The sequence below is a fragment of the Belonocnema kinseyi genome, chromosome 8 (genome assembly GCF_010883055.1).
Source record: "Belonocnema kinseyi isolate 2016_QV_RU_SX_M_011 chromosome 8, B_treatae_v1, whole genome shotgun sequence".
NCBI classification, from domain to species: Eukaryota; Metazoa; Arthropoda; class Insecta; order Hymenoptera; family Cynipidae; genus Belonocnema; species Belonocnema kinseyi.
In genome coordinates, this window is record NC_046664.1 from 138,207,712 (window position 1) to 138,229,699 (window position 21,988).

A 21,988-nucleotide genomic window follows, 5' to 3' on the forward strand; every position below is an offset into this window, starting at 1 on the left:
TTCTTAATTCTTTTAGACTATCTATTGGGTTTTCTCTAAATTCTATTTTGTCTTTAGAGGGAACATTTGCTGTTTTATCGCTATTATGTACATCTAAATTATTTACATCTAACCTTCTAAGCTTTGTTTTTTTCTGGGTCAGCGGTGGCTTCGGCCATTCTTCTCAATGTCTTTAACATCGTATTTGATGCTTTTAATACCTCCAGTAATCGCGTCGATGTCTTTTCCATACTCTTTATTACTTCTGTAATTGCTGCTTCGGTTCTTCTTTGTTTCTGTTTCAATTCTATTTATTTTCTTCTAGTTTCCTCTAGTTCTTTGCTTTCACTCATCTCTTCTAATTCTGGGACCTCTTCTTCTTTGATTTATTCTTCTTCTTCTAATTCTTCGTTGTCATCTAAATCCATATCGGATGGATTTAATAAATCTTTTAGTTTTTTCTCTAATTCGTCATCTGATGGATTTGGTTTCTTTTGATCCATTCTTTCTTCATTATACAAATTTGAAATACATGTTTCTGATTTTATATTGTCTATGCTTAATTTATAAATTTTCTGATGTGGGTCTAAGTGTTTAACATCTTTTAAGATTTCAATTTGTGCGTTTTCATTTATCCCAAATGATCCACCCCGACTCGCCCCAGCCCCGGCCCCGGCACATGCACCCTATATCCGTCAGACCTCACGCATTGCAGATGAGAAGACATGGTTGATAGGCGGCCGTGCACGTGTACCATGCCGAAAACGCGCCAAAGCAGCCCACCAGGTTTCTTAGAACTGTTAACGCGTGTATACCCTATATATATTCATACACATCTACACACATCTGATTATTTCAATGTAAATATATTATTTCCTCATTTTTATGTATAAATTCCTATATAATTCAAATCATTTTATTTTATAAACATACATATATACACATATAAAGATGTTATTCCTTTATTCTCATGAAAAAACTTCTGGGTGTTTTTATTTATTTTATGATAAATATATTATTTCTTTACTTTCATAAAGAAATGTATAAATTATTCTGGTCATTTTATTGTATAAATGTATTATTTCTTTATTTTCATAAAGAAATTTCTAAATTATTCTAATCATTCTATATTGTGGGTATGTCATTTCTTTGTTTCCACAAAGAAATTTCTAAATAATTCTAACTATTAACTATTAACTGTTATCTTTATATTTTCATGGGTGATTTTCTAAGTTATGTTATTCCTTTTAGTGTGAAATTTCTACCTTTTACGACTATTCGTGTGTTTCTCTTTCTTGGTTCTTATTGGAAAGCTTCACAGCCTTCCAATCTATGCCTGTGTCGTCAGGTCATCCTTTGCTCACTCGCTTGTCTCCCTATTGAACCTATCATGTGTAATTTCTTGTTGATTTTATTAAAATTTTCAATTTTTGTGTTAAATGCCGGCCTGGGTTTTGTTTCTCCATTGTTGTTACTGACCTTCTAAATCCCTCGTATCGTTGCAGTCCTCTAGTGTTCGTCTAGCTCCCCTCTCTATACGTGTCTAGGGTCGTCCTTGAACGCTTGTTCATCATCCTGTGCAGCTTTTTCTTTTCACTTTCACTGATCACTTTTTGATTTATTTATTTGGTTTAGTAATAGTTTTGCTTTTCTCGCGTCGTTCGTTCATCGCAACTTGCACATGTGCGATGTTCCTCTCTGCCCAAGTGCCGTATCGAGGAAGCATTTCTCCAATACTCGATGCTATGTTGATTTTTTAAATATATTAAATTTCGATTGTACTTTTTCTTACATTGACAGAGTTCCCAGATTAACTTATTTATGTAAAAAGGATGACTCCATTTTAGCTTACGAATATGAAAGGGGGCAACTCATTTAATTTATTACAAAATTTCTACTAATTATGGGCTGTGTTTAATGATTACAGTAATTGTTAAGTTAAAAGTCAATTTTTATATTAAAATGACTACTTATTACTCGAAATTTTCTCTAAAACAAGTTACTAGCTTACATGTGAAGATTTCGGATCAACGGATATATTTATTTTGGAAATTAAAAAATATTACTATGTTTCGCTATACTTTACTATAAGAACTGTTATTTTCTTATAATTTTATCACTTTTTTGTAATTTTAATGTTAATATTATGAATTACTTATTTAAATCACGGCTTAAATCTTCGCGGCAAAAATACTTGAAAACTTTCAGTCTGTGGCGTGACAAGTTTCATGTTGCGAAAACTGTTTGCTAACGTTAATTGCTTTAACATGTTAATCTTTGTATATACAATATATTATGATATGATAATTTGTGGACATCAAGAATTAGAATGGAATTAGAATTCGAAAGGGCAAAGAGAGGTTATGTATTAAAATCGCGGAATGGAATCTATTTCATTCTTGAAAAATAATAAGAAACGTGAAAAGAATTTAACAATGTGTTGACCTTTTAGACCAAAAACAATCTTCCCGCTACACGGAAACATTCTTGTCCTCTGAAAGTTTCGGCACGTCTAGGGTGCATGCAGCTTGGTCTTTGTACTTCCCCCACATTTGTGCACAAAATTTTTAAAATTAAAGGTCAAAGCATCGACGAGACTGTAATTTCTTGATTGCGAATTATCTTTTGATAAAGCTTCTTTGGCTTTTACGAACACATTCTCATCACGTATCTCGTACTTCGCGCTTGAATTTGTCCAAAATTCAAACTTTTCTTCATCATGTTCAACACCATTATATCAAATGTATATTGAATTTATTTTTGTACATCGGTCCAAGATTTCTAAATCAGTTATTCCAAATTAAAGTGAAAACTTTATTCATATTGATTATTTCATTTTTTTTTACCTTATTTTTCTCAAAATGTTATTGTCAGCTGCCCTGAAAATGTATCGTTTCAATCAATTTATATTATAACAATTCATTATATGCATTTGTATGGAAATAGAGATGCATTTACTATTTTGCTTTTATAATTTAAAAAGTGCGCCTTCTATAAATAAACTAGTATGTGATTTAAAGAATATAATTTTTTGTTTTCAATGTTATTTTTTACGATAAAAACGAAGATTAAAATAAAAACGAAGCGTTTCATAAAAAATGATTAATAACGAATTTGGAAGACTTTTATGTGTGAATACATTTTGTCCATTTATTTATTTCGTAGTTTGTGTCTTTTACCCTAAAATTTTTTTTTTACTTTTTATCTTTTTTTTACGAATAAAACAAAAAGTACGCATGCTCTCAAAACGTGATTAACAAGTTTGTATTTTTTTGGATGCACAATTTTTTTAATTTATCTTTTTCTGTAATTTACATAGTTATACCACAAAACAGAACTTTTAATTTTTTATTATTTTTGTTGTGGGATAAAAATTTGAAATTCGATTTTTCAACAAAATTCAAAAAGTTGTTACACATGTTCAACAATACGTCCTCGTTATATTTCTTAGTTTTAGTTTTTCCTTTTCTCCTATGACCTTTTTTTTAGTAGTCGCCCCCAGTATTGTGTCCTCGAGCACGCCACTAGGTAGACCGTCCGTCACTGGCTATGAGCGCCCAGCAATCTAAGAATGATTTAATGATTAAAGGATGAATTTCGGTTCAGATTGAAATATCAGTTTTCTTTTACATTGAATTTAATTTTTGATATCACGTTTTGATTTAGATTGCCAATCTGGTGTAAAATAGATTCAAATGTAAAGGAATGTATCAAAATTGAGATTTTGAGATCGTTTCAATCAGATTTTAGATAGAGATTATGTCGTTAATTTGGTTGAAAGTTGAAAATGGAATTGTTAATCTGAATTGTTAACATAACACAGCCACACAAAAAAAGTGTGCGGATCTGGTAACAAGACACACGTATTCCTATGGATTTTGGGGCGCTGAATTCAAACTCGGTATCAAAAATCACCCATCACTTCATGGTTGAGCCATAACCTCAAAAAATGACAAGAAATCATGCACTGAGGCAAATAAATTTCAAAATAATGTTACTGATGCAAATTTGCACTTCAAAAACATGTCGACAACTGTGAAGGATCAACCCTTGCCTGATATCAACTTATTTAACATAACTTTACCCAACAGAACCTGACCTCACCTAACCTGAATTAACAGAAATTTATTGAACTACACGTAAAGCTCTGGAAGCATATTTTCCCAGTAGCAAATGTGTGCTAAATCGAATGGGTCAACTCGAGCCTAACCTAGAAATAAATCTAACCTAGCCTAACCTAACCTAACCTAACCTCACGTAACATAATTGAACTGATTGTGTTGTCCCGTTGTGCTTGCGGTACCGTTACATTCAGCTTCGGCTTAACCTACATAGAGGTTTAACCGATTCTAACCTAACAAAACTTGACCTGACCTAACCGATTGCGCTGGCAACCCTGTTCTTGCGTACTTTCATATTTTGACATTAATAGCAGTAAATGTCTGGAGTTTCGTAACCGCTTGTTGCTAGCATTATTCGCCTGTGTCTGTAACCAGGGCACCTCCAGGTTATTGCGAAGGACTGCTACTTTTTCAGGAATTCCGTCAAAGGGTTCAAAGCCAAAAATAAAAATGACATTTCGTACATTAATGTGTGCACAGTCACAAGAGCAATTGAAATCAATAAAAATGCACGCCAGACTGATTTCAGCGCTTTAGAAGATGATAGAAAGGAAGTTGAAATTCAACGTCATGGAGACGGTAGTGAAACCAGTGATCGAACAGAAAATAGTTCTGATGATTCCGATGAAAATGACGACAAACTTGACGAATATGGCGTGCATAAAATGTAATTGAAGGTTGCAATATTAGTGTTGCAACTAGAACCGAATGATTTTATTAGAAATCTTGGATTACCGAAAGACTGCGCTGAATTTGCCCCTTCATTTCTAAAAAGAAGAAATCTTCTAGAGCCAAAGACAAAAGTTTCATTCTATCGCGACAGGGACAAAGAATTCAGAAAGTTTTTCGTTAAAGACGAAGAGACGTCTTTAGTATACTGTACTGACGTTAACGGACTAACGAACTACTTGAAGAAAAATGTGTGCAGAGGCAAAGAATGGCGACTTTTCATTGATTCGTCAAAACACAGCATTAAGGCTGTTTTAATGCATAACACGAATACTTACGCTCCTATCCCTATAGCTCACTCAACGGTCATCAAAGAAGAATATAACAATGTTAAAATGCTTCTTGAAAAAGTTAAGTACACGAATCACAAATGGCAAATATGTGGTGATCTCAAAATCGTAACAATGATATTAGGCCAACAATCGGGTTTCACGAGAGAGCCATGCTTTATATGCCTGTGGAATAGCAGAGATCGAGCCAATCATTACAGCAAAAAACATTGGCCTTTAAGAGATTCATTCAAACCTGGTTCTCATAATAGCATTAACCAAAGCCTGGTTGATCCAGAAAAAATTTTACTACACCCCTCCACATAAAGCTTGGGCTCATGAAGCAATTTGTTAAGGCGTTAGACAAAGATGGACAATGCTATAAGTATATATACCTTAAATTCCCTAATGTTTCAGACGCTAAATTGAAAGAAGGAGTCTTTGATGGACCACAGATTCGAATATTGACAAGAGATACTAATTTCGTGAGCCACATGATGAAAATTGAATTGGACGCTTGGGAAAGTTTTAAAGCAGTAAACGCAAATTTCCTCGGTAACAAAAAAAGTCCAGACTATGAGAATTTTGTTGTGAAAATGATAAGAAACTACAAAAAGTTAGGCTGCTTGATGAATTTAATACTTCACTTTCTAGATTCCCACCTGGATAAGTTTCCAGAAAATGTTGGTGATTTTAGCGAAGAACAAGGGGAACGTTTTCATCAAGACATAAAAGTGATGGAACAACCATATCAGAGTAGATGGGACGAGGTCATGATGACTGATTTTTGCTGGATGTTGAAAAGGGAAACGAATGTAGGTCTTAAACGTAAGCGTAACCCTTTGCATCGTTCCTTCGAAGAAAAAAGGACACGTTTTAGCAGTTAGAAAATAGACTGATGTAGGTCTATAAATCAATTTAATTACGACAAAAAGCAAGATAAAATGTCAACACGAAAGATAGTATAAATACATCCCTTAAGTTTAAGAAAAGCAGAGGGAAACAAATTTTGAATAAAACTCTTATTCATTTGCATGATTAAGTTACAGTTCTACATTTTAATTGATACAAACATTGTCAGGTTAATTGAAATGGGGTCAATTCTACTTGTAGTTCTAAGTTTCTTCAAATGACTAATGTGCGTCTAAATTTTTAACCACCTGTAGTACAGTGAAATGTATTTTATTGTGTTACAAACGGGAACATTTAAGTTAAGTTGTGTTGCGTTAAGCAAAATTTTGTTAGGTTCCGTTAAGTTAGATTCATTTGTAGGTTAAGATCGATTTGACCTATTAAATATAGCACACATTTAAGTCTGAGAACCGTACGCTTACATAGCTACACGTGTGGTTGAATTGCATTCGCCTAGGTTAGATCAGGTCAGGTTTTGTTAGGTTAGGATAGGTTAAACCTCTATGTAGGTTAAGTCGAAGCTGAATAAAGCGGTACCGCAAACACAACGGGACAACACAATGAGTTTAATTGGGTTACGAGAAGGTAAGTTAGGTGAGGTTAGGTTATGTTAGGTCAGGTTTTTTTAAGTTAGGATAGGTTTGACCTCTTTGCAGCTTAAGCCCAAGCTGATTCAAACGGCACCGCAAACACAACGGGACAACACAATCAGTTTAATTGTGTTTCGTGAGGTTAGGTTAGGTTAGACTTGGTTAGATTAATTTCTAGGTTAGGCTCGAGTTAGCCCATTCGATGTAGCACACATTTGCTACTGGGAAAATATGCTTCCAGAGCTTTATGTGTAGTTCAATACATTTCTATTAATTCAGGTTAGGTGAGGTCAGTTTCTGTTGATATCAGGCAAGGGTTGATCCTTCACAGTTGTCGACATGTTTTTGAAGTGAAAATTTGCATCACTGGCATTATTTTGAAATTTATTTGCCTCAGTGCATGATTTTTCGTCATTTTTTGAGGTTATGGCTCAACCATGACGTGCTGGGTTTATTTTTGATAACGAATTTGAATTCAGCGGCCCAGAATCCATAGGTATACGTGTGTCTTGTTATCAGATCCGCACACTTTTCTTTGTGTGGCTGTGTAACCTGAGAATTTAACTTAATGTTTCGAATCATAAGATAAATTAACAATATAAGCTAATTATCAAAATTAGATTTAAAATTATTTAATGGAATTAACAACTTTAATTACTGAAATGGTCAGCAGTCTACTTGTAAAAGTTGAACCAAAGTTTTCTTTCAAAATTTTAATGGATCTTAATAGGAATTTTTTATGGATGTGCATAATGTCCCGTTGGCAGATTGAGTGCCCTAGACAATATTCGTAAAGTTTTTAATTTAATTTTACAAACTGGCGATTGACTTACATAGCGATGTCAATCTATTGGTCATATACCGACACCGCGGATCAGGTGGCAGATGAACTGCCTTCTGCCGGGCCATTGGCTTCCGCGGCCATCAACTAGTACGATGACATCAACTATAAAAAGCGTCGTCACGATCACAAGTACCATGACCTTAGCTTCGGTCGTAGTTAAATCGTTAAACCCCTCGGAAATCACGACCCCGAAACAATATGTGTGCACAATCACGAGAGCCCGTTAAAGCAAAACGACCCTGTAAACCAACATTACATCCGCAAATGTAGGACTTTCCTTCAGTTACACTAACTTTTACGGGCTACCGAGTTACCTCTCACTCACGAACCGGCACCCCTTTCAAACAAACAACCATTTTCCAAAACCTGATCGTTTAAGATTCCCAGAGGATACTCGAAAGAACACGCTAAATTTACCAAGCGTCCCTCATAGCATCCTTATGGAGGATACCAGGCGGAATCGTTAAAACGCTCTAGGAACAAACCAATCTGATTCAATGAATCTACTCAGCATTCTCCGCGGCAGTCATACGGCAATCACTTATCAAAATACCCCGAACCTTTCGAGTTCCAACCGGTACCATTTTTAGATTCACACACCAACGGAACATCCTGACCGAAACGATTCCGACAACCTAGTAGGTCGCTCTGGGGACAGAGCTAATGCACGTTGCTGAGGACTTTCTAACGCATGTAGAAGGTCCTACCAAGCTTACCAAAGTCTCTAACAAAGAGCTATTGTTAGCCATGCCGGTCTTATGAAAAGTGTTCGCAATTCAAATGGTTTAGAAGCCGCGAATAAAAATTCGCGAATTGGGAGAAATTTAAAAAGGCTTTTGAGATACTGTTTTGGCAAAGATGATTTTGAGAGGCGCATTAGGGGTCAAATTTATTGAAGGAACTAAAGTGGAACCGAGCGTATAGACAATTACCTGACGAACCTAGAGGGCCTAATAAACTTGCTTGAGAAAAATATGCCGACGGTAAAGCAGTTAGATTAGGCCCATAGGGTGATTTGCCTCTCTCACAACTGAACTTTTGATGGACTATCGTGACTTGGTAGAGGTTGGGAGAAAAGTGGACATCAATTAAAAAGTGTAAAATACCTCCTAATCATGAAAATTCATTCCTTCAAGAATTTCAGTACCCCGAACTGATTGCACAAGAGCCATAAAAGAATAGCTCTTCTGTAATTGTCGAACAAGGTTCAGTTGCTTAGGTGGCCACTCTCAAATTACAGAGACCGTCAAAACCGTACAAAACGTCTCTGAGCCTTTGGTAACTTCCGTTTTGGCCTTAAGCGATTCACACAATTATATGGATGTTAGTGTTCCACCCGATGACTTGAATCTAGAGATCACGACATTTTATGACGCTCGTACTTCTTTTCTTGCTGAAGCATTTTTGCATGGGGAGGATGGTGATTTGCCTCGGTATGCGGGTGCCTTTTCTGATTTAAAACAAGAGGCGGCAAACAGCACTATTGTGTTTAGCAAGGATCCTGACTCAAAGGAAAGATCTTCATCACTTCCGAGTCGCGGTTTTAGAGAGTTTTAACCGGGATGTAAAGAAATTAGATCTTGATGAAATACGCGTTGATGAGGGATATACACCAAAATTGTTCAACCCTAAACAGATCACTGGAATTTTATAGATTAAGTTGGTGCGTAGTAGAGTTCACCTTAAGATATCCATTGATTCCTTTTTAGTCCATGCCTTGTACAATCCCGGTTCGACTAGGACATGCATTCGAGGGGATTCAGTCCCAAAATTCCTCGAATTTTTAGGCATACATTTAGTTAGCTCTTGCAGACCCTACATGATTTTATCAAACGGTTGCGGAGATCAGATTTTCGGTGAAGTGGAGTTGCCCTTGACTATCGACGGGATTATTAAGGAATTTGAAGTCAGGGTAGCCACTAATTTCGATACCGCGTTCGTTTTGGTCTAGACGTGCAATCCGATTTTGACACGGTGTTTTTCCCAAATTCTGAAGAGATTGCGATGTCAAATGCAGGCGGGCATGTCTATCCATTCGATGTTTGGTTTACTACGGAGGAAAACTGTGGCGGCATTTTGAACTTACCGAAGACCAGGATCAAAAAATGCAAGAACTGCTCAAAAGAAAAATAGTTCCTAAAATAGAGGGTCAAATTAATACCACCTACTTGGTTAATCATCACATGGACATTCAGGGCCACGCGCCTATAAAAGAAAGGTACCGTGTATTGTCCCCTAAGATGCAGGAGGCCATGTATTCGAAGGTGGATAGAATGCTTACCGAGAGAGTGACTAAAGAGTCTTCTAGCAAATGTTCGGCCTCATAGTAATGGCCAAGAAGGTTGACGGTGATTATCGGCTTTGTTTAGATTTTAGAAAGCTTAACGCTATCTCTAAGAGAGACGCCTACCCTACTCCCATACATGTCAGACATACTGACGTAGCCTCAAACCGTTAGATTCACCTGAAAGATCGATCTCAGCTCAGCCTTTAATCAGATTCTTCTGGACGAGCCTCGTCAGGAATATACGGCATTTGTGGTTCCTGGCAGGGGACTTTTTCAGTTCTTTCGTATGCCGTTCAGTCTGACGGGAGCTGCGGCCACCTGTAGGATGTAAATAGATAAGATCATCAATCCTGAAAAGAGACCTAAAAAAACGAAAACTTCTGAAGAGCACCTGCGTTGTTTGGAGAAGATCCTCAACAGAATTTTCAAGGTTTGGCTTGAGGAAAACGAGTTTTGCTGTGCCGAATTTAGATACTTAGGCTTTATAGTCAACAAGCTGGGATTTGTGCCAGATCTGGATAATGTAGCTCGAATCCTCAAGTACCCAGCCTCCCATACAGTCAAAATTATTTGGAGATTTATGGGATTAGCATCATGGTATAGGCGGTTCATGTCGAGTTCACTAAGGTGGCCGAACCTTTGACCAGACTATTGAGACTAAATGTAAAGTGGCACTGGGGTGATGAACAGCAAAAGATCTTCAACTGATTAAAGGGAGCATTGAACTATGCTCCCATATAAGCTTACCCTTTATTGGGTGACATAAAAGAGAATCCCTTTCACTCTTAGACGGACGATAGTGCTACTGGTCTGGGAATAGTGTTGGCTTAGGTCCAGGATGGCCAGGAATAAATCGTTTTCGCAAGTCGCACCTCGCATTGTCCAGGATATCTGAGGAGGACGATTTAACGGTTCTGGTTGTGAAAAAGTAGGTGGACATCCAATTTGAGATCTCGACTAAAACCTGGAACAGGAAGCGATTACAGCCAGTAGTGGAGCAGCCTTGGGTATTTTCCGACTAGAAGGTGGAAGACACTTAGTTATTTCGGCATAGGCCGAAAGAAATTAATGACCAGTGGATTCCGGGACTAGAAGTCTGGATGTTGGTGGGCATAGAGGAATTTAGGGCTAGAATGTGAGTGACAGCCCATAACGAGCCTCAATCGGGACACTTGGAGAGGGATAAAACTCATGCGCGAGTGGCCTTGAGATATTATTGACCTAGCCTAAACTCAGACGTTGCACAGTTTGTCCGGAAATGTGACCTAAGATAAAGGTGCAAGCTTGAACAAGCTCACCGTATGACATGATGGATCAACGTGTCGTCGAGCAGCCGTGGACAGTAGTGGCCGCGGAAGTCATTGGCCCCTTTTCCCGATGTACTTCCGGCTTCAAGAACATTCTAGTTTTTCAAGACCTGTTCACCAAATCGGTGGAGGTGCTTCTGATACGAACAGCGAACGGTTCCACCGTCAAGAAGGCTTCTGAAGATTGTATTGTGTCACGCTGGGGAACTCTTGAGGTACTGCATACGAATAACTGACCGGATTTCGCCGATGAGCTCTTGGCATAGATGTGCAAGACGACTGAATTCTGGGTTATCCGTAGTGATTATTTAGTTCTTGTTACCCCGGTAGATTCGCTGCGAATTTATGTTTGTGAGCGCACCTTCATGCGAACCCTCGATTAGCTTGATTTTGTCCGATAAAATAAGGGTTAGATTTCTAAAATTGCATTCATTCTGTCGAATTTTATTTGGAATTGTAAAACTTCGTTGGATTTGTCGAAATATACTAGGACTTGTAAGATTGCATTGCCTTCGCTGAATAAAATAGAATAAATTGACATATTGTTTCAATGAATAAATAAAAGTCATCGACCATGCATATAGTAAACCTTTATCAATACTGGCGAGCGACGCAATTATGGGTTTTACTCGCCGAGCCATCGCCTCGCTTAGTCAATTTGAAGCTTAAGTGCTTTTGTGTTTAGGATTATTTTTTAAATCTGATTTTCAAAGCGAGCTCGATTCGAGGCAGTGCGTAAGGTTCCATCCCAGTGTTTCATTTTCGGAGGGCTTTACAAGTCCTTAAAGCTTGTTCCGTTTAGCAACATGTTCAGGTTTCATGCCTTCCACCACGCGATCGGTTTGGAGACTCTAGCTATCAATACGTAATCACGCGAGGGTTGTCGCGAAACCATGGCTAGGATTGACACACAAATTGCTCCTTTCATTTTGCTGTAAATAAATGTCGAATTTTAAAATTTTTTCCTCTTTAAATAATGGCCGTTGAGATTTAACGGACCACCACTGAGATCGTTTATTCTTAGCTCTCCCCTTTTTCAGGTTTCAGATTCTTAAACTCCTTTTTTGTCTATTCTTAGTAAAAGGGTGATTTTTAAACTTGAAACCTTCAAATATCTCGAAAAGTAGGCACTTAATGAAAAAATGTTATGAATCAAAATTTAATCACTCTGAGGAGTACATACACTGATGTTAAAATCGATTTCGCCACACCGCCCCCTGGGGGTGGGAATGGGGACATATTCGGATTCTTTGGATAAAAATGCGTATGATTAGTCTGAAAAATTTTTCTCGTTTCGCGACAGATGGCGCTGTAATCGACGAAATTCAATTTTTCTTGATTTTGCTGTTATTGAGAATGCACGCTTAAAATTCTGCAATACATTAACAATAAAAAATATACCATTTTTTATTGTGACATGACTGAACACGGAAAAAAAGAATTTTTTAAATCGCCCCCGAACGGTTGAACGAGTGCAATAAAAACTCATACATAAAAAAATACATCGCGACGAACATAGGTAGAACCTCCTTCCTTTGAAGTCGGTTAAAAACAAGGGCAATAGAGCTTAGGATCTGATTGGTAATTATTATCTTGAAAAAAATGTCAAAACGTATCTACGTTCTTGAGAAGTAATTATTAAGTAATATGATTACATTAACCTTATTTCCTGAATATTCCTAAATTTTAGTTCTGGCATTATTGCAGATTGAGGTCAGCGGAAGCTATGGAAACATTACGAAACTGTTTACTTTTTTCTTTCCTTAAATACAGTAATTTAGAAAAAATACAATTAAGACAAAACTCATTCTAGTTAGATCAAAGATTATTCTGAATACTACTTTACAATGGAGTATCTAACCGAACGTAAAAATGCAGTGGCCAATAATCCTCACGTTAGTACATGAGAAGTTGCTCGTGATTTCGGAATGTATCAGAGCAGTGTTTGGAGAAGTTTAAAACGTAATAAGTTTCATCCGTATCATGTCTCTTTATACCAAGAACGTCATGGTGTTGATTTTTAAAATCAGGTAGCTTTTTGTCAGTGGGCACGTGAACAAATACAACAAAAATCCAACATTTTTCGTTATGTATTATTCTCTGACGAGTCGTCTTTTACGAACCATGGAATAGTTAATCGACAGAACATGCCCTACTGGAGTATTGACAATCCGCAGTGACTTCGTGAAGTCGAACACCAGTGTCCATGGACTGTCAACGTATGGTGTGGAGTAATTGTCAACAAACTGGTTGGTCCCCAGATGATCGAAGACAGCTTAAATGGTCCAACATATTAAGATATTTTGGGAAACGAACTGCGAATATTGCATGAAGGCTTGAGCTTAGAAATACGGCAGAACATGTCGTTTTAACATGATGGTTAATCGGCACACTGTTTAGCGGTAGCACGAGAAGTTCTTGATCGTGATTTCAATGGTCGTTGCATTGGTAGAGGCGGTCCTATAAATTGGTCTGCAAGATCGCTAGATGTTCCTTCATCAGACTTCTTTTTGTGGGACTATTTGAAAGACAAATTGTACAAAGAAAAACCAACAACACGTGAGAATATCATTGATTGAATTACAAGTGCATGTGCTGAAATTCAAGAAGATACACTTCTCCGTTGTGTAAATTCATTTTAATCACGGATTAATAAGTGCATTTAAGCCGAAGGTCATCATTTTGAGCACTTACTTTAATTAGAAGATGATTCCCTCAGTACCTCTAATCGTGAGAGGCGAGTGGACTCACGTTAATCAAGCACCCTGAAGGGAGCACCAAACAGCTACGTCCTCTTCGTTGTTCCTGGGTTACGCTAAAAGTAGTAGTTTGTTTTGAAACTAATTACGAGTATTACAGAATCGTAAGCGTGCATTCTCAGTGACAGTAAAATAAAGAAACATTGAATTTCGTCGATTCCAGCGCCATGTTTAATGCACCCTGAGAACACGGAGCGACCTAAGGAAGACCGCCTTCTGCATTTTTCCCGGAAGTGTTTTAGCATATTGTTGACTCGCATTGATGCTTTTCAGGCTATTAACGAGTGAAAGCTTGGCACCTCCAAGAGCGACGATGATAAGAACGATTAGTTTAACAGAATATTCCGGATACAATCGCTGCAACACCCTTATAAAGTCTCTATACCTCTCTTCCTTTTTACTCTTCTTGGCGATGATATTTTTGTCAGCTAGCACTTCTCATTCTCGACAATTGACTCGATTTTCCTAGAAGCATTTAGAGGAGCGATATTAAGATTATGCCGTGAGAGTGACAGAGATGAAATAAAGCACTCTTATTGCCGCATGGTGCCTTTGGATGTAGGGCGGTCCCGCATGAGTGGGACAACTAGATAGTATCTGATCTAAACGCTCGGGATGTGCATTGCACACCCTGCAGCAATCATCGGGAATATCTTGGAAATATCTTGCCTCCTCCGGTGCTTTGTACAGAAACGCTCCTTTGCCCAATTCTTCGTGCTTTCGGGCCATTTTAAGGAGAGGGTCTCTTCCATTTTCGACTCTATGCGCTGTACTCAAAATTCAACATTCCGCGACCACCTTGACGGCGTGAGATGTAGAGTCGCGGAACAGAAGACTTAAGATGCATGCTTATGTTCATGTGCATCTACGTCTTCGTCCAGTTTATGCTACACTTCGTAGACTTCTCTCCAAAATACTTCGACCTCCCCTGGTTTTGGCTAGTGGTCGACAATAATCGGAGGGTCTTGGAAGAGTTGAGATGGGTCAGAGAGAAACTGTTGATTTTGTCTGACCCACCTCTCCCTCCACTCTAGACTTCTCTTAGCGTGCGATAGTATCCGTAATCTCTCATCAATATGCTGCCTGATGGTCAGCAGCTTTGACTTCTTAAGTGTGTGATGACGGGTCAAGAGTTAGCGCGTGAACATTTGAACCTTGGCGGTAAAATTCCTGCCAGATGTGATGTAGTCAATCACACACTGAATACTGTACTGTCTTGCGTACTGTCTTGCCTAGCCTACCTTTATAGCGAGTTAATGCATTCGTATTTTGGTCTTAGGATTAACCGTTGGTTTCTTTACGGTTCACATCGGCCAAAGCTCTTGCTGCATTATACATACAATAATTGATAGCCCAGAGGTCGCTCTTCCTCTATAGGATGCCTGCCCGCGGTTGGTTTTAGTGTCGCCCTCTTTCTCTGTTTGCGGCTTGTTCAAGCTGTAGTATAGTAAGCATTCCGCTTACATAGCTCCTTTTTTGGAGTAGTTCGGCATGGTTTCATAGACGTTAATGGGAAAATTTGCGATAGCTCCGGGTATTTCTCGCACCACAGAGCGTGCAGTCGTGCCATGTAACCCCGTTCAGGGGCCACACTTGCATTATAGTAGTCTTGCAAGTGGCGACTCAGTCGCTCCGTATACCTAAAGGTTCCGAGATTACGCCGACCCATCTCACTGAATCTATCTTCATTGGCTCCCTCAGCTCTAGAGTGTGCAGCATTGTTGGCCGACCCATTGCCTGGAACCCTGCGGGTTCGATTGTTTTGAACCGCACTTACTACAACTATCTTTGGTGTTGTCATTGTTGTTCCCACGAGAAGCTAGGGAAAGAGGTTTGTCCATCTTTGTAGAGCCCCGCATGCAAGGATAAGGTTGCTTACTCTGAGAGGTCGCCCGCTATCCCAGAGTCACTGTTCTAGACACCTCACCCAGGTTCTATTCAGCTTCGAGCACGGTTTTCACACCACCGCTTGGGGGTTAATTTCTTTGGAACCACCCCTGGACAACGGTCCGCGGCTACGTATTTATTGTTGTAACCATATTCAGCAGAAACTCTTGGTACAGAGACCCTCTATCCGCAACCCGAGGACGCGTTCGGTGGCTTTGTCATAGTTCCTTCGGTTTAATTCTAGAGGAATAAAACCCGAACCGGATGGGGGCTCGTTTTTATATGTACCTACTCGTTTGACCACCACGTTTGCAAGTTAGAGGTTATTTGAAATTAACAAAGTTTTCCAAGAGGTCAGTATAATTCCTGAAGTAAATTTCAACGAGGAATTCAATGGTGACCTTCATTTTGACCTTGAAGTTGACCTTCATGGCTTTTTGAAAGTCAACTTTGTTGTTTTAAATAGAAACCCCCTTTTTACAGCTGCAATCGATAGAGCGGAAAATTATACGTTCAGGTACGTACCCAAGTCATAGGTCAATTGCAACTTTCAAGATCAGTTAGAGATTATTTGAAATTAACAAAGTTTTTCAAAAGGTCAGTATAATTCCTGAAGTAAATTTTAACGAGGAATTTAATGGTGACCTTCATTTTGAACTTGAAGTTGACTTTCGTGGCTTTTTGAAGGTGAACTTTGTTTATTCAAATGAAAATCCCCTTTTCTACATCTGCAATCGATAGAGCGGAAAATTCTACGTTCGGGTACGTATCCAAGTCATAGGTAAATTGTAACGTTCAATGTCAGTTAGAGGTTATTTGAAATTAACAAAGTTTTCCAAGAGGTCAGTGCAATTCCTGAAGTAAATTTAGACGAAAAATTCATTGGTGAGCTCTGTATTGATGTTGGTGATGATCTTCAAGGTTTTCTGCAAGCAGTTTACATTTACGTTTAGCATTACACAGGAACAACGACGTGACGTTGTAAATTCTTTTCCCTTTGGCGTGCTTGATTAGCGTGAGTCCCCTTGCCTCTCACGTTTCGGGGTGCTTGATTAGCGTGAGACTCCTCGCCTCTCACGCTTCAGTGAAGATGTTCCAACTGAAAACCTTGAGCTTCTTGACAAAAAGCTATGCGATTGTAAAAATGAGTTACATTAATACGAACCATCTCCCTATAAATCAAAGTAGCCTGTTGCAGAATTGGATTCTGCAATTCGTCTAAGCTTTGCAGTTGCGTTGAGTATACTTTGCTCTTTAATAACCCCAAAGAAAATAGTCAAGAGGCCTTAAATCAGATGATCTAGGAGGCCACTTGATTTCATCCTTTCTTCCAATCCACCTTTGAGGGAACTGAGTATATAAATATGCTCGAATCTCCCTACCGTAATGAGTGGCTGCTCCGTCCTGAGGGAACAAAATATTTTGAAAATTATCGCCTGTAATCTCCCTTATTCTTGGTACAATTTGATTTCTGAGAAGCTCTTCATATGCACGGGCATTGAGATTACCATCGATGAAGAAAGGGCATATCAATGTATCATTCAAGATGCTGGCCCAAATATTGATCTTTTGTGGATATTGTGTGTGACTCTCCAACATCCAATCAGGATTTGTGTCGGACCAATATCTACAATTTTGCATGTTAACTTAATCTTATAAAGTGAAAGTAGATTCATCTGAAAATACTGGATGGAAATTAATGCTTTTTAAAATATTTCGCACTGTCTCAGGAGCAACGTCACGCTCATCGCTAGCTCGACGTTGAATTCCAAAGTGGAAGCTGATCGATTGGAAAAAACATTTTGTCCAGTATGCATGTTTTCCATTTTGGTTGTAAAACATTTCTCCCCAGTTTCGACTTCTGTTCAATTTATAAATAGTTTTTCGGCATCAAAGGTCATAGAAATATAAACAGATGTGAAATTTAATTAAAAATTGCTACGTTTAGGACTCAGTGTGGTCCCTTTACAAGCCTGTATTAAAGAACTATTATTGTAAATTAATTGAAAAGTTCAAATACAATTATTAAATTATCGAAACGAAAAAACAGGTTACAATTATACTTGATCAGAAACTTACCAAAAATTAAAATAAGAACACATTTTAATGATTTACATTTATAAAGTCAGTGAATATGGACTACAATCAAAAACAAGCTCCAAGTTTGAAATCAGTATAAATATATTACAATTTTACTAGTGAAATAAAATTAGTTTTCACATGAGAGGCTAAATGAATCTGGTAGTTCAGAGTTGTCAAATCTGATATTCACACATTTTGTCTTTTTATTAATGTAAAAAATTCAATGATCAGGTGTTTGTTTAAATTTTTTTCGCAAGCTAGAATTTTCGGAGGTTGAAAATCAAAGCCATGACCTGTTTCAATGCTGTTGCTTTCAAGTGCCGTGATGTCATCTCCAATTGAATTATGACGTTGATGTCCATCGACGCCATTTGGAGTACGAACAAAATTCTAAACCTGTCAAAGTAATGAAACGAGAATAATTCACTTAAACAATGCCACCCACCTTTAGGTTAATCCTTAGTTTAATCCGCAACGAGATACAGGAACACAAATCCATTCAACAGGTCAAAAAAATCTTGGCAGCAAACAAAAATTCTTTTAAACCACTCTGTGGCACAGCAAATAGATCAAAGATAACTTACTCTCACAAGGCTCAATCGACTAAAGACTACGAGTTCACTCATCTCGGCAGCACACAGGCCGCCCAATCTCTCCCCTCCTGCGCAGGTGGACGAAATGTGTCTTCTGCGTGGTTGCAGTGTCATAATAACGATAAAATACATAAAATAAAATTGGTTGGCACTCGATTGAATATTGTTATCTCGCGAATTTTCCTTTTATGAGTGGAGAAGCTGTTAACAAATAAATTAAAAGGAAAACAGTAAAAAGTAATTTGCAGGTGAAAACTGCAATATTACAATACAACTTAACCTAATTGTAGAAAGCAGTGAGGAGAATAGCATACAAAAAGGTGAGGGTAACGTGTGGCCAAGCTAGAGATTGGATCAAAGTAAGAGTTTTGTTTTTCTAATCAGTAAAACAAAAATCGTCACCTTACACTATAGAAGCTAAAGGGTTAAAAGCAAGTTCTACTATAAGCCCAAGAGCGTATTGCCTACCTGAAATACATAAAGAGGGAAATCCTTTGAGGAAAATAGTTTCTTCTGTTAACAGTCCCAGTTCCAAATTAGCTGAATTTCTTTCAGATCATTCAGGATTAATAACAGGTAAATCACGGTGTCATTTAAATGACAGCTCGAATTTTGTTAATTCCCTGAAAAACTTAAAATTGCCAAAACATCACATTCTAGTTTCTTTGGTTGTTATTAAATAATGTCTTAATATTCCTGTTGACTTAGCTTTGCAAAGTATTTAGAATAAATGAGACCTAATTGCCTCTAATATTCTTATTGTTAGAGCTGAATTTTTAAACGCAGTAGAATTTTGCTTTCGATCTACCTTCTTCAAATTTAATAATAAAAATGACAAGCATCTAGAATAGCTAAGATTCAAATCTCAAATTTACGTTTTAAAAATAATAATCCTTGGTCTCAAAAGTAAGGAATGATTTTTTGACTTACAGGTAGGACCATTAAATTATCTTCTCGACAAGTTAGAAAACGGAATATCCAATTATTAAGACAAACTTTGATTAATAATGGCAACCACTGAACTTGATTAAAGAGTAATTAAAATTGACAACATTTATAATTCTTATAATAAGAAAGAGTCACCATTTTCTAAGGCTCACTTCTAAAGCTTACGAGAAAAATTTAAACGAATGCCTTACTATTAAATCTTTTTAAAATAATAAAGAAACAAAATGTGTTAATCTCAGATATGACAACTCTAAAATAATGGATTTCTATAGCATCTTGCGTAAAAACTAATTTTATTTCCCTAATACAATTGTAATATATTTTTAGTGACTTACAACTTGGCGCCTGTTTTCGATAATAGTCCATATTTATTGACTTTATGAATGTACTAACATGACCCTTTATAAATGACTTTGAAAACCCTTGTTGAAATCTGACAGTCGAAACACTCTGTTTGCAAACACCTTTTAGCTTTTTGAAAAATTTTGTCTACAATTTTAACTGAAATGTGAAACTTCAATCGCCGTGAATTCCTTTTGGTTCAATCTAAAATCATAACAATGTACTCCTATTTTATTTTTGGCAAGTTTCTGATCACCTATAATTGCAACCTGTTTTTTCGTTTCGATATCATATCCTATCATTTTGCCTATTCTCTTTTCCCACATAACTTTGTTTTTTCTTTATCTCTTACGCAAAGAAAGATTGTTCTTTTATTGTTCAATTTCAAAAGATGTACATGTAAAATATTTTTTTTAAATTGTACTGCACCTTATATTTTAAGAACGTTGGAGGATTTATTTATTCACTTCTTAATGTTCTTTCGCATCTTCTTATGTGTTTTTAAGTTTTCCAACTTAAATTGTTTCCTACTATGACTATTTATTATGTAATTATTGTATTTAAACGCTTTAATTAATTTCTAGTAATAATTTTTTACTACAAGCTTGAAAAGGTTCCACACTGAGTCCGAAGCGTACCCATTTTTAACTAAATTCCAAATTTGTTTTTTATTTCTTCGACCTTTGACACCGAAAACATATTTATATATTAAACAAGAGGTTCAAACTGAAGAGAAATATTTTAATGTAGCTTTATTCTATTCCTGGTTCTGAAAGCCTGCTCCTGGTTTTGGGTGGTCAGATGTTTTAGGCGTTAAATTCTTGACATTCGAAGTGTCAAGATCCACTGATCTTTGACGGACAACTTGACCTTCCACTCTACTAGAACGTGAAAATGTTAAGGTGTACATCACCTTGAATATCATGACCTTCAGATCAATTTTCAAAGTCATTTAAAGGTCTAAACGATTTTTCTTAGATTGAACTCTGTGCCCGGATCAATTTTTTTTGTAGACTTCAGGCTGTGGATTGTTATCACCCCCCACCCCCCGAAAACATACCCAGATAGTAACAATAATTTCGGATAAGATGTAAAGCCTAGGACTATGTAGTTACAAAAGTGACAATCTTGAAAATGTCACTTCTCTGTGACTAGTTACAAAAAAAGACACTTTGTGCTTACTTTTAACGTGACGCAGAAACAACGGCCACAAAAACCAGTATGTTCTGTTTCCTTTGGGGTGCTTTGTTGATGTGAGTTCCCCCTGCCTTTCACGTTTTTTGAGATCGATTAACGTGAGTCCCATTGCCTCTCACATTTCGGGTTGGTGATTAACGCTTGAAGACACAAACGTAGACGTCTTTCAAAACCGTCCACACACTTACTTAGAGTTGTTAAGGGACCATCGTACGTCCATCGTACGTGAGTTTCTGAACTTAAATTTCAATAAGTGATGTACGGAGTGACTCAAGGACGACCACCTTCTGCGTTTTCCCAGCAAGTGTTTTAGCACATTGTTGACACACAAGGATTCTTTTCAGGCTATTAACCAGTAAAATCTTGGCGCCTCCAAGAGCGCTGATGATAAGCACAATTAGTTTAACAGAATATTTCGGGTAGAATCATCGCAACTCCCTTATAAGGTATTTATATCTCTCTTTCTTTCCATTCTAATTGTCTGTGAGGCCTAGAGTTTGCAACAGAAACAATTGTCGAAATAATAAAGGTCCAGTGTATGCGGCACTTCTCATTTTCGGCAATTTACTCTGTTTCCCTGGGAGCATTTAGAGAAGTGATATTAATGGTAGTGCCCTAAGAGTAACAGAAGTGCCGCATTTTGGCTTTAGATGTAGGTCGTTCCCGCATGAGTTAGTCAACTAGATATTATGCGTGCTAGATGCTTGAGGTGCGCATAGTACGCCCTGCATCTATCATCAGGAATGTATTGGCCCGACTTCTGCACCCGACTTCAATCCATGTGATTTTAAGAAAGGAAAAGGCAGCTCACACGACATTAAATCATCCTCCACATTTGTGTGGAAGATGTCGTGTATCCTCTTATCGAGGAGATTCTCAAGGAAGTTCTGCTTCCGTGCTTTCTCAATCCGGGTTTTAAGGATGAATACTCAAAGTAGATAAGATTTTATGCATTGTGCTTATCCCTGATACTGAAGTTAAGTCCGAGTGCTTCAGCAGCTTCATCCGCTGCTTTGTACAGAAACGCTCCTTGCCGAGGCATGACTGTGGTGCTGTTTTTGGTCAGAAAATCTTTCACAAGCAACGGTGAATGAGCAGGTGCATTATCGTGATGCAAAAGCCACGAACCAAACAAACCTTTA

The 21,988-nt window shown here is 37.6% G+C and overlaps 1 protein-coding gene across 4 annotated transcripts in view; it reads right to left on the reverse strand.

The window, feature by feature from the left end:
• Window positions 1-21,988, reverse strand: part of LOC117177684 (SET domain-containing protein SmydA-8-like) — a 505,872-nt gene that overhangs the window by 420,436 nt on the left and 63,448 nt on the right. The gene's annotated exons all lie outside the window — the stretch shown is intronic.